Source organism: Prionailurus bengalensis, chromosome C2 (genome assembly GCF_016509475.1).
Source record: "Prionailurus bengalensis isolate Pbe53 chromosome C2, Fcat_Pben_1.1_paternal_pri, whole genome shotgun sequence".
In the NCBI taxonomy this organism is placed as follows: domain Eukaryota; kingdom Metazoa; phylum Chordata; class Mammalia; order Carnivora; family Felidae; genus Prionailurus; species Prionailurus bengalensis.
Genome location: NC_057350.1, coordinates 88,807,680 through 88,819,600, shown reverse-complemented (window position 1 = coordinate 88,819,600; position 11,921 = coordinate 88,807,680).

Below are 11,921 nucleotides of genomic sequence, written 5' to 3'. Positions count from 1 at the left end.
CAGCAGCACTTTCAACAATAGCCAAAGTATGGAAAGAGTCTAAATGTCCATCAGCTAATGAATGGATAAAGAAATTGTGGTTTAGGGGCGCCTGGGTGGCGCAGTCGGTTAAGCGTCCGACTTCAGCCAGGTCACGATCTCGCGGTCCGTGAGTTCGAGCCCCGCGTTGGGCTCTGGGCTGATGGCTCCGAGCCTGGAGCCTGTTTCCGATTCTGTGTCTCCCTCTCTCTCTGCCCCTCCCCCGTTCATGCTCTGTCTCTCTCTGTCCCAAAAATAAATAAAAACGTGGAAAAAAAATTAAAAAAAAAAAAAAAGAAATTGTGGTTTATATACACAATGGAATACTACTTGGCAATGAGGAAGAATGAAATACGGCCTTTTGTGGCAACGTGGATGGAACTGGAGAGTGTTATGCTAAGTGAAATAAGTCATACAAAGAATGACAGATACCATATGCTTTCACTCTTACATGGATCCTGAGAAACTTAACAGAAGACCATGGGTGAGGGGAAGGAAAAAAAAAGAGAGAGAGGGAGGGAGCCAAACCATAAAAGACTGTTTTAAAAACTGAGAATAAACTGAGGGTTGATGGGGGGTGGGAGGGAGGGGAAAGTGGGTGATGGGCATTGAGGAGGGCACCCGTTGGGATGAGCACTGGGTGTTGTATGGAAACCAATTTGATAATAAATTTCATTAAAAAAAATAATAAGGCTTCCTATTAAAACATTTAAAAGCTCACCTCTAGATTTCCAATAATTTTTGCTTTATGAATTTACTGATTTACATTTTTTACTTTGTAGGAGAGTAAATATAGGTTTATGACAATTATTCCTTCTTTATAAATTATCATCTTATTATAGAATTTTATCATTATCTAATGTTTCCTTTTATCCTGTGTACTGTTTCTAAGTTTAAATATATTGATTTTCATTAATATTGCACCCCCTACTTTCTTTTAGCTTGTATTTGCTTGGTATCTCTTTTTCAACCCTTTAATTTTCAAGCTTTATCACTTTGATTTTATTTTCCTATACATAAGATATATAGGGGGCACTTGAGTGGCTCAGTCAGATGAACGTCTGACTTTGGTTGAGGTCATGATCTCACAGTTTGTGGGTTAAACCCCTCATTGGACTCTCGGCTGATAGCTCAGAGCCTGGAACCTGCTTCGGATTCTGTGTCTCCCTCTCTCTCTGCCCCTCCCCGTTCTCACTCTGTCTCTTTCTCTCTCAAAATAAATAAAGGTAAAAAAAAAAGTCAAAAATAAATAAATAGGATATACAGAATTTGAATTTGTATTTAATCCGATCTGAAAATTTCAGTCTTTTAAAGAAAAACTTCTATTTACAAATAATAAAATAACCAGTATACTTAAAATTTATGTCTTCCTTTCCACTTTATCTTATTTATTTTATACTGGTGTTTCTCCCTTTGTCCTTTGCCATTTTTTGTTAGTTTAATCAAGCTGTCATGTAGTGTGATGGGTTTTTGTTGTTAATTTGGGAGTTTTACCGTACCATTCCATTCCATCAATGATTATTCTCTCCTCTCCACACTATTTTTATTTTTTTTTTAAGAACTTTATTTTTATTTTTGAGACAGAGAGAGACAGAGCATGAACGGGGGAGGGTCAGAGAGAGGGAGACACAGAATCTGAAACAGGCTCCGGGCTCTGAGCTGTCAGCACAGAGCCTGACGTGGGGCTCGAACTCACGGACCGCGAGATCATGACCTGAGCTGAAGTCGGACGCTTAACCGACTGAGCCACCCAGGCGCCCCTCCACACTATTTTTAAATACTAAATATTTTTCTCATCAGGACATTCTGTTTCCACCACCAAGATGCTAGGTTACTCATCCACATGGCTCCTCCTCTGTCCCCTGTAATAGGAGATTTAAAATACTTGACTCTCTCCTCGTTTCCTCAAGAAGGAGTCCTTTGGAATGCTTTTTACTTATCCTCTCGCTCTCCGTTCCAGGCTTTTATCAGAATTCCTTTTTCAGCATGACCATTCTGCTTCAAGTGTGCTCACAGAGCACTTTCACAGTGCATTGCTGGCCAGCCTTTCCCTAGCCAACTGTGCGGGTATGTTTGTGCAAGTGTGAATGTGTGTATCAGGTGTCACCGCTTACCAGGTCTTCTGCCTCCATTGGTCGTTTGGCTCTTTCAATGAATATTCATTTACAAAACAAAGATCCACAAGAGTACTACAATTTTAGGATGATCATGAGAAAATACTGTCAAGTCCAGCCTGCAACAGATTTCAAATCTTTCTTCTACTCAGGGAAAACACTTTCTTGGTACTTAAAAAAAAAAAAATCCCTCCTTTTCAACTTTTCCTTCTTCTGCCCCCGTAACATCTTTTGTTAACTGTTTGATTTGCTGGATTCAAGCCCCCAGGTCTCATATCTTTTTCTGCCTCTGTATTTTTTTTTCTGTGCCTCGAATATATCTTGCACTTACTTGATCTTCCATCATAATGGTGACCAGCCAAGCGTCTCTAATATCCAGCAAAATAGTTTAGATAGAAAATCATGTATTTAGTGTGCTCTTGCTTGCCTGCCTTCTCTCGCACACTGTATAAATATATTATCATTTATCTCCTCTGGAAGATGTATTTGACTTGGCATTATTCGGTTTGTTTGAAACTATCTTTTTCTAACTACTACATTCTCTTAGGGATTTGTTATTTTCTTTGTTGGCTGATTGGGGCTTACATATGATCCTTGGAGAACCCAAGTAGCAGCACTCCTGGGCATGTGGTCTCTACTCCCATAGGTCTTTGGTATATAAGTGGGCAGTGAGTGCCTCCTTGGGCACCTGAAGAAAACCTCCTTGCTTTCAGATACCTTGTACTCTCCCAGGCTCACGGCCAGAATGGAGTCAATGTGCACGTTTTGCTGTTTCTTTCCTTGGAATATAAAAAACAAAACATTCCAACAAGGACCTTCCCTAGGAATTCATAGATCCCCTGGGTCATGCCTTCCAGGATATGCTGTTTTCTTGCCCCCACCCCATGACTTCTAAAAGTCAGTTTTCAGTCATTTAAGCATTCCATGGAGTTTTCTCCACAGGACATCCAGCAGAGCTTAAGGCCATACCTGCATAGAACCATTAGCTGATTGGAGAAAGGAATGGAAAAGTGAGCTACATTCAGCTTACTGGAGTCTTAGAATCTCCTCTTCATCTATACATTTTTGTACTTGGTATTGCTTTTGCTAAGCACATTGCTTACTAAATGTGTGCTCACCATATATTTCACCATTAAGTAACTTTCAAATCAACATCACAGAAATTAATATCACTAATAATGAACTATCAAATAAAAATGAATAAGTATTAACATCCAAGTTACTATGAAAATAAAGAGAGTAGAGTTCACCACACACAAAAATAAACTCAAAATGGATTAAAGACTTGAATGTAAAACCTGAAACCATAAGACAACTAGAAAAAAACATAGATTTAAGCTCCTTGACATTGGTCTTGGCAACCATGTTTTGGATTTGACACCAAAAACAAAAGCAACAAGTACAAAAATAAACAAGTGAGACCACATTAAACTAAAAAGCTTTTGCACAGGAAACAAAATTGTCAACAGAATTAAAAGACAACCTACTTAGTGAGTGAAGATACTTGCAAATCATATATCTGATAAGGGGTTAATATCCAAAATATATAAAGAACTTCTACAACTCAATAACAAAAACAATCTGATTAAAAAAATGGGCAGAGGGTTTGAATAGATATTTTTTTTCCAAAAAATACATACAGATGGCCAACAGGCACGTGAAAAGATGCTGAACATCACTAATCATAAGGGAAATGCAAATCAAAACCACAAGGAAATCACCTCGTAACTATTAGAATAGCTATTATCAAAAAGATAAGAAGGGGCACCTGGGTGGCTCAGTCAATTAGACATCCAACTTCAGCTCAGGTCATGATCTCATGGTTTGTGGGTTAGAGCCCTGTGTTGGGCTCTGTGCTGATAGCTCAGAGCCTGGAGCCTGCTTTGAATTCTGTGTTTCCTTCTCTCTCTGTCCCTCCCCAGCTCATGCTCTGTCTGTCTGTCTGTCTCTCTCTCTCTCTCTCTCTCTCTCTCTCAAAAATAAACATTAACAAAAAAAATTTTTTAAGATGATAACAAATATTAGTGACTATGCAGAAAAAAGGGAACCCTTGTACACTGTTGGTGGGAATGTAAATTGGGACAACCACTATAGAGGTTCCTCAAAAGATTAAAAATTGAACCAGCATACAATCTAGCAATTCCACTTCTGGGTATTTTTCAGAAGAAAATCAAAAAAGATACATGCACCCCCATGTTCATTGTATCAGTATTTACAAGAGCCAAGACATGGAAACAACCTAAGTGTCCATCAATGGATGAATAGATAAAGAAGATGTGGTGTATATATACACAATGGACTACTACTCAGCTATAAAAAAAAAAAAAAAGGAATGAAATTTTGCCATTTGTGACAACACGGATGGACCTTAAGGGCATTATGTGCTAAATGAATAAGTCAGACACAGCAAGACAGATACCATACAATCTCACTTATATGTGGAAGCTTTAGATTCTCACACACAAAAGTTAGAATAGCAAATCTTACAGAAACAGATTGATGGTTGCTGGAGGTGGGGGAGTGGGGAGTGTAAAAATGGGTAAACAAGTCAAAAGGTATAAACTCCCAGCTATAAAATAAATAAGTCATTGGTGTGTAATGTACAGCATGGCAACTATAGTTATTAATATTGTATTGTATATTTGAAAGTTGCTAAGAAAGTAGATCTTAAATGTTCTCATCACAAGAAAAAAGTCCATAACTATGTGTGAGGGCAGCCGTTAACTAGACTTACTGTGGTAATCAGTTTGCAATATATACATATATTGAATCACGTTATACACTTAAAACTAATGTAATGACGTATATCAATTACAGCTTGATTTTTTTTTAAGTTAAAAAACAGCAGGGTTAATCTCAGTCTTTTGAAAACATAACTTTAGCAGCATTATATTTCCTTTGCTACCTCTTCTTGGTTCAGATATACAAAGCCACCACTTGTGGTCATACAGTTTTCCTACTTTACCATTCTGGGGCTACCATTCATTTCATAAAATCCTAGGTTGTTTCCCTTTTCTTTCTAAATATTGGTACAATTTTCTAGTAGGTGATTCACAAATGACCTGATGAAGGGGTAGTTTTTTTTTTCTAATTTTAACAAACAACCATCTGGCCATGTTCATAGTTAAGATTTTACCAAATTATCTTCTATCCCATGAGCTTCATCCTCCAAAGGAATGGAAAAGGTAATGTTTTGAACTTAAAGACAATGTCAAGCACTTTGGAATGGCTTGCTTGACTTTTACAATGCAATGCATTTTAGTAAATCTAACCAAAACTTTCTTTTTAGTTGGTGGAATTCTGGAGATTTTTTCCTTTAAAAATTGTATCATTGGTATTTAAATTTCCCTGAAGTGATGACTTCATGGAATGCTTATCCAGTGTTTTCTTGCACAAGAAAAAAAGGCATTTTCCATCTTTATAATAATAAACCCATATTTTAAACAAATTTTGGGTACAGTCTACACTTTGATTTTGACCGACTGCAGCTTTTCATTACACATTTACTAGACATAGTCGGGTAATGTTATCAGCCTTGTTGCTATCAAGTGCTTTGTGATGCACTTTAGGGATGTCAGTTCTGACACATGTCTCAGTGATTTCAGGTTATTCTGAATTTCCTTCATTTTCTTGCATATTTTCTGATATTTCAGGCTCACTTAAAAAGAATATACTGTTTTTAACTGTCAGTGATCCCGGTTGAAAACATAATTTTAGAATTGGTATACTTTTAAAAGATAAATTAGGAATAGCATTAAAACCTCTCTCTTTCGGGGTGCCTGGGTGGCTCAGTCAGTTAAATGTCTGACTTCAGCTCAGTTCATGATCTCTCAGTCCATGAGTTCAAAACCTGTGTTAGGTTCTGTGCTGACTGCTCAGAGCCTGGAGCTTGCTTTGGATTCTGTGTCTCCCTCTCTCTCTGCCCCTCCCCTGCTCATGCTCTGTCTCTCTCTGTCTCAAAAATAAATAAAAACAGGGGCGCCTGGGTGGTTCAGTCGGTTAAGCGTCCGACTTCGGCTCAGGTCATGATCTCACGGTCCGTGAGTTCGAGCCCCGCGTCGGGCTCTGTGCTGACAGCTCAGAGCCTGGAGCCTGTTTCAGATTCTGTGTCTCCCTCTCTCTCTCTGACCCTCCCCGACTCATGCTCTGTCTCTCTCTGTCTCAAAAATAAATAAACATTAAAAAAAAATTTTTAATAAATAAATAAATAAAATCATTAAAAAATTTTTTTTAAAAACCTCTCTCTTTCTGTCTACACACACACACACACACACACACACACAATCTGAGTTACTTCACTGGCAGGAATTAAAACATGAACTATGTAAATTTAAATTGAGATTTGGTTGAATGAAATTTTGGCAGGATGTTGATCTGATTTGTGTGGGGGTTATTTTTGTATGTGTGACATCCAAAAACTACCAATTCTTAGAAAGGTGACAAACTCCATTTTCATACAAGCCACAGAGATAGGCCTCTTCTTACTTACCAAGAAGTCATATGCTCACACCCTTCTGCATCAGCATCATCAGTTCTAAGGATATGTTCTCTGTTCATTCTGATGAATGCCTCCAAGAGGACTTCCTTAAACAAAGAAAATTCCAGATTTCCACTGATTTCCATTTCATAAAAATATTCTGTTTGCTAAGCTTATCTAAAACATTCCAGGTTTGATGATGTTGTGAAAGCAATTCTACTTACTCATACATGTGCTAAAAACTTGACAGAACACAAAAATTCAGGACTCCTGCCACCAAAATCTTTAAGAAAATTGATTTTCAGAAAGACACACCAGATTTAAATTGTGGATTTGTGAATACGACAGATTCGCCCGGGTGTAGCAATACCCCCAGGTTTCAAGGGCCACAGTTGGGGAGATTTTGCTCTGAGCAGTAAGAGCAACATGAGCGTAAGCCTTAGAATTTGCAAAATTCATTTTCCCTCTCATATCCCACGACGGGAATACAAACATGTCCACGTCAGGAAACTGAAACCGAAATTCTAACATTAGGAACTCTCGTCCTCCCCTCCTTTCTTTCCCGTCTTTTTATACGGCTCCTGGCTTCCAACCCAGTCCCAAAAGCAAAATGAAAGTGAAATAAACTTCTCTGTGTGAAAGAGAAGAACAAAGCCTCCTCGTCTCACCAGGAGGACTACCCTGCCATGGGGAGGGTATGACGTGGTAGAACCATGAAAACAGTACAACCTTTTAAGAGAACAGCTTAGCAATGCACACCAAGAGCATTTTAAATGTTCACATATTTCAGACAAATGATACAAATATGGAAATCTATCCTAAATACATACAACCAGAGGTGTTAGAGCAAAATTTATGTGAAAAGGCCTTCAGTAAAGTGTTATGCTAAAGAAAAATACTCCAAATAATCTGTGTGTTCAATGACAGGCTTTTTTTTTTTTAAATAAGGGAAGATCCACATGACAAAATACATGCATCCATTAAAAAAGATTTGAAGATTTCAAAGTAACATGGAAAATGTGATAATGTCAAAGAGAAAATTAACATAAAAGTACATATGTAATATAATCTTAGTTTTTAACTACTAATAATGGAAATTGGCAGGGTGTTCAGTGGGTGGATGGACTAAATGAGTGATGGGCATTAAGGAGGCCACTTGTTGGGATGAGCACTGGGTATTAAATGTAAGTGATGAATCACTAAGTTCTATTCTTAAAATCATTATTACACTATGTTAACTAACTTGGATTTAAGTTAGAAAAAATAATAGAAATTTTCTGTGGATTATAGGACCACAGGAGAATTTGATTTATATTTTCTATATGCGTAATTTGCAACCAGGAGCAAATGAGCATATGTCACTTTTTAAATCAGAGTTAAAACTGTATTTTGCATATAAGGAGAAAAAACGCAACATGCAGTGAAACCACTATCATATCCAACCTTGATAAGATACCCTTGCTAAAAGCAACCTCACAAATACATTTCAGTATACAAATGTATTTGTTGACATCCATTTTGCTCATTCTTTGTCTAAGTAAATTATGAAATACTGAAATAGTTAAAACTTTCCTAGAGGTCTAGCATGGAGTAAACACTTAGAAATTCTCCAGTCAACAAAGACGTAATAGATTTATTAGGATTTTCCTATAGTTCTGTACTGCAGGACCTTTTACAATCCATGTTTACACACTAGCTAAAAAGCAAGCATTTTTTTTTGTCAAGGGTTTCTTCCCCCACCCTAAGAATCTAGCAACATAAAGTGAATTAAAATATACAAATGAATATAAACACCAACATACATGTAAATCTTTGTCCTTTGTACCTAATCTCAGAGTCTTCTTCATATAAAGGATTTTTTTGTTTTGTTTTTAAGGAAGAGGTCTTTTTTTAATGTTTATTTATTTTGAGAGAGAGAGAGAGACCGAGCGAGCAACCACAACTGGGGGAGGAACAGAGAGAGAGGGTGAGCGAGAGAATCTCATACAGAGCCTGACGTGGGCCTCAAACTCACAAATTGTGAGGTCATAACCTGAGCTGAAGTCAAGAGTCAGTCAGACACTTAACCAATTGAGCCACCCAAGCAGTCCAAAGACAAAGGTCTTTTAATTAACTTACACTGAAAGCAGCAGGTATTTTATCTAATGCTATGTTACGTAGAAAGTACATATTACTGTAGCACATAAGTCGTCGTCGTCGTCGTCATCATCATCATCATCACAGCGACTAGCAATCAGCTTCTCATTGACTGCATATAGATCCACTGTGCCCTGAGTGCTACAATGCCATATAGAATACGTTTCCGGTAAGCAGGAAGACTGCAGCTACGCCCTGGGAAGTTGGAGAATCCAAATGAAATAAAACTCCAACAATTGTCAATGCTCTATTTTATGTTTTATTTTTAAGCTGATTTATGTCCACTACTCTGACAGGTTTCAGAAGGATGGAGACACGGCCCCAATAAACTGTCTGCCAAATGCAATGGCTCAGCCAAAGAATGATAGCCTCAAAAAGTTGGGTTAAACTAGCTGCTGCCAGTGGTCTTTCATGGGCATCCAAGCAAGGCTCCGGCATCTCTATCTGTGCTTGCTGGTGGGAGGGGGCATGCTAGACAGGAGTTTTCTACTCTTCTGGAAATTCAGATAAATTAATTGATGTGTGTATTATATAATTATCTACCTCCTTTTCCCGTTTCAACTGTAAGCATACAGAATGGTAATTCACTAGAGCCTGCAGAAAGTTCTAACTGCTGACAGGAAGGGGGAGGAGTTTCTGCAAGACCTTCCCTAATGTTTAAGTAGACAGAAACGCAATCAAAGAATCCAAGAAGAGGGGTGCCTGGGTGGCGCAGTCGGTTAAGCATCCGACTTCAGCCAGGTCACGATCTCGCGGTCCGTGAGTTCGAGCCCCGCGTCGGGCTCTGGGCTGATGGCTCAGAGCCTGGAGCCTGTTTCTGATTCTGTGTCTCCCTCTCTCTCTGCCCCTCCCCCATTCATGCTCTGTCTCTCTCTGTCCCAAAAAGAAATAAACGTTGAAAAAAAAAATTAAAAAAAAAAAAAAAAGAATCCAAGAAGATGATCCAACTCATTGCCTTACTAGGTGGGTTTGTGCTTCCAGGCCCATAGATCAAAGAGTCCTGTTCAGCTGCTGCCAAGAACATGAAATTATATTCAGTGTCAATTCTGTAATTAGCAGAATTGTGACAATCTATAGTTTACCTTTTAAAAAGGTTTACCCACTATATCTTAAAAATGGAAAGAGCTGTGATACAAAAAGCAAAAATCCAGGCATGAACATATGCCAGATGAAAAGAAAAAAAAAATACAGCAGGAAACTCTTAGGATTTTAATAGTTAAAAAAATTCTCCTAGTGCTCATATTTCTGAATATTTCTAGGAGAAATATCAGGAACTAGGTATAAATTTTCATGTAGTAAAAATTACACTGGATTATGAGTGAGAAGACATACGTACAGGTTATGTGATCTTGGAAAAACATTTCACCTCCCTCACCCTCAGGCGCTCCAAAAGGAAATGGGACTATTAAAATTGGCCCTGCCTCCCGATAACTTTGTTCTGACGATCGAATATGATGTATGGGAATATATATAAATGTGAAGTTTTCAAAACTATCATTTTACTACTAAATTTTTTTAACCTCTAATCGGAAGGAAAATCTTTATGAAAAGTGATGTAGACCAATGAAAGGCACCTTATTGTGTCCTGGAAATCAGACACTGTGCTTTAAATGTCACATTGTCTTCCACTGTTTTAATTTTTTTCTAGGGCTAAAATTTCACATTTATACTGGAGAATGCCTCTTGCATGGATCTAAACTTGGACTTCAGAGTGAGTCAGCTTCAGCATTCACAGGAATATAACAGGAAGGAAGTGGTTTCTAAAGTAACTTTCCTGTTGTTCCTAGAAAAAATAGTCACAACAGAGGAAAAGCAGTTACTCTATTATTCAGAGCATAAATTATATACTCCGAAATATAATTAGCACTTGTATCTGCAACAGATAGCTACACTTTCTGGTTATGTATCTATCAATTTTTTTTTATTTTAATAGTGATGACTCATAATGAAATTATGCATTCATCGTTCCATTCATTAAACTGTTTAACTTACAGGCTGTGCATGTAAACTGCAAATTCTCTGCATATGTGATCACAACACTCTCACCCAGGCTCCGGTTCTCAACCTAATATTTGTTAACATACACAAATTCTTTCCAGAACAAGTTTTTTTTTTAATGTGCATTCAGAAAGCAGATGCTGTTGAAAATGTTATCAAGTTACAGATGCACAAGGTACTCTTGCTGAATGTGTTTGGCAATATAGCTCTGAAATATCACTTCAGTTCCTGCCTTCTGCTGCCCCAAACTTCATTCTCCAGGGAACCATCCAAAACAGCAATGCTAAGAATTACTAAATTCAATCCTCAGATCAGCTGTTTCTGAAATGGTAGTACATGCTTTTCAACAAATTCAGCGTAAGTTTTTCTCTTGTTGAAAAAGGTGTGAATTCCGAACACTTTATTATCTGAAACTTCATTAAAGGGGGAGAACGATAAAGCAACAGTTATTGGAGTGGGATCCAGAAAACAAGCAGCAAGAAAGAAATTCTGTCTTACATGATTCAACAGGAGAAAGTCTCTTCCACTTACCCCTCTGTCTTCCCCAGCCCCACCTCCTTCTCTTCCTGCCCTTCCTTTACTCCTCTTCTGTCCCACTGTACCCCCTCCTTCCTGGTCACCCTCTTTCTTCCTGCTCATGTATAACTAGCACTTATTTTAGCATTCAGTTTACAAAGAGCTTCACTCCTCCCTTGTCACGTCTCATGCCATTGTCACTTCAGTCTTACAACAGACATGTTAGCATCCCATTTTACACAAGACCCCAACCAGGCTAACAGAACCGAGGGTCAAAAATCAGGGCTCCTTATTTCAAAGGCTGGGTCCTCTTCTGACACTATGCCACCTCTCAAGAAATTCCTTCCTTCCTCCCTCCCTCATAGATCGCTCTCCCTCTTCTTTCCCTCCATTCAGCTCCCTTTCCACATTCCCTGCTCCTCGTCCATTACCTCCACCAAACTGCCTTCCACCCCACCCCACCCCATACCCATCTGAGGAGTCCTTTCAGTAACCCCCCTCATCTTCAGAGAGATCGAGTGACCTTTGCTCTGACAGGGACAGAGTCTCCCCAAAGCACCACAAACTGTCTCTGTCCCAGACCCACCCTCTCCTTTCATCCCAGGAACCAAATCTTGTCTATTTGTCTCATGAAGGAGTATCAGCTATTTCCTGAATTAACC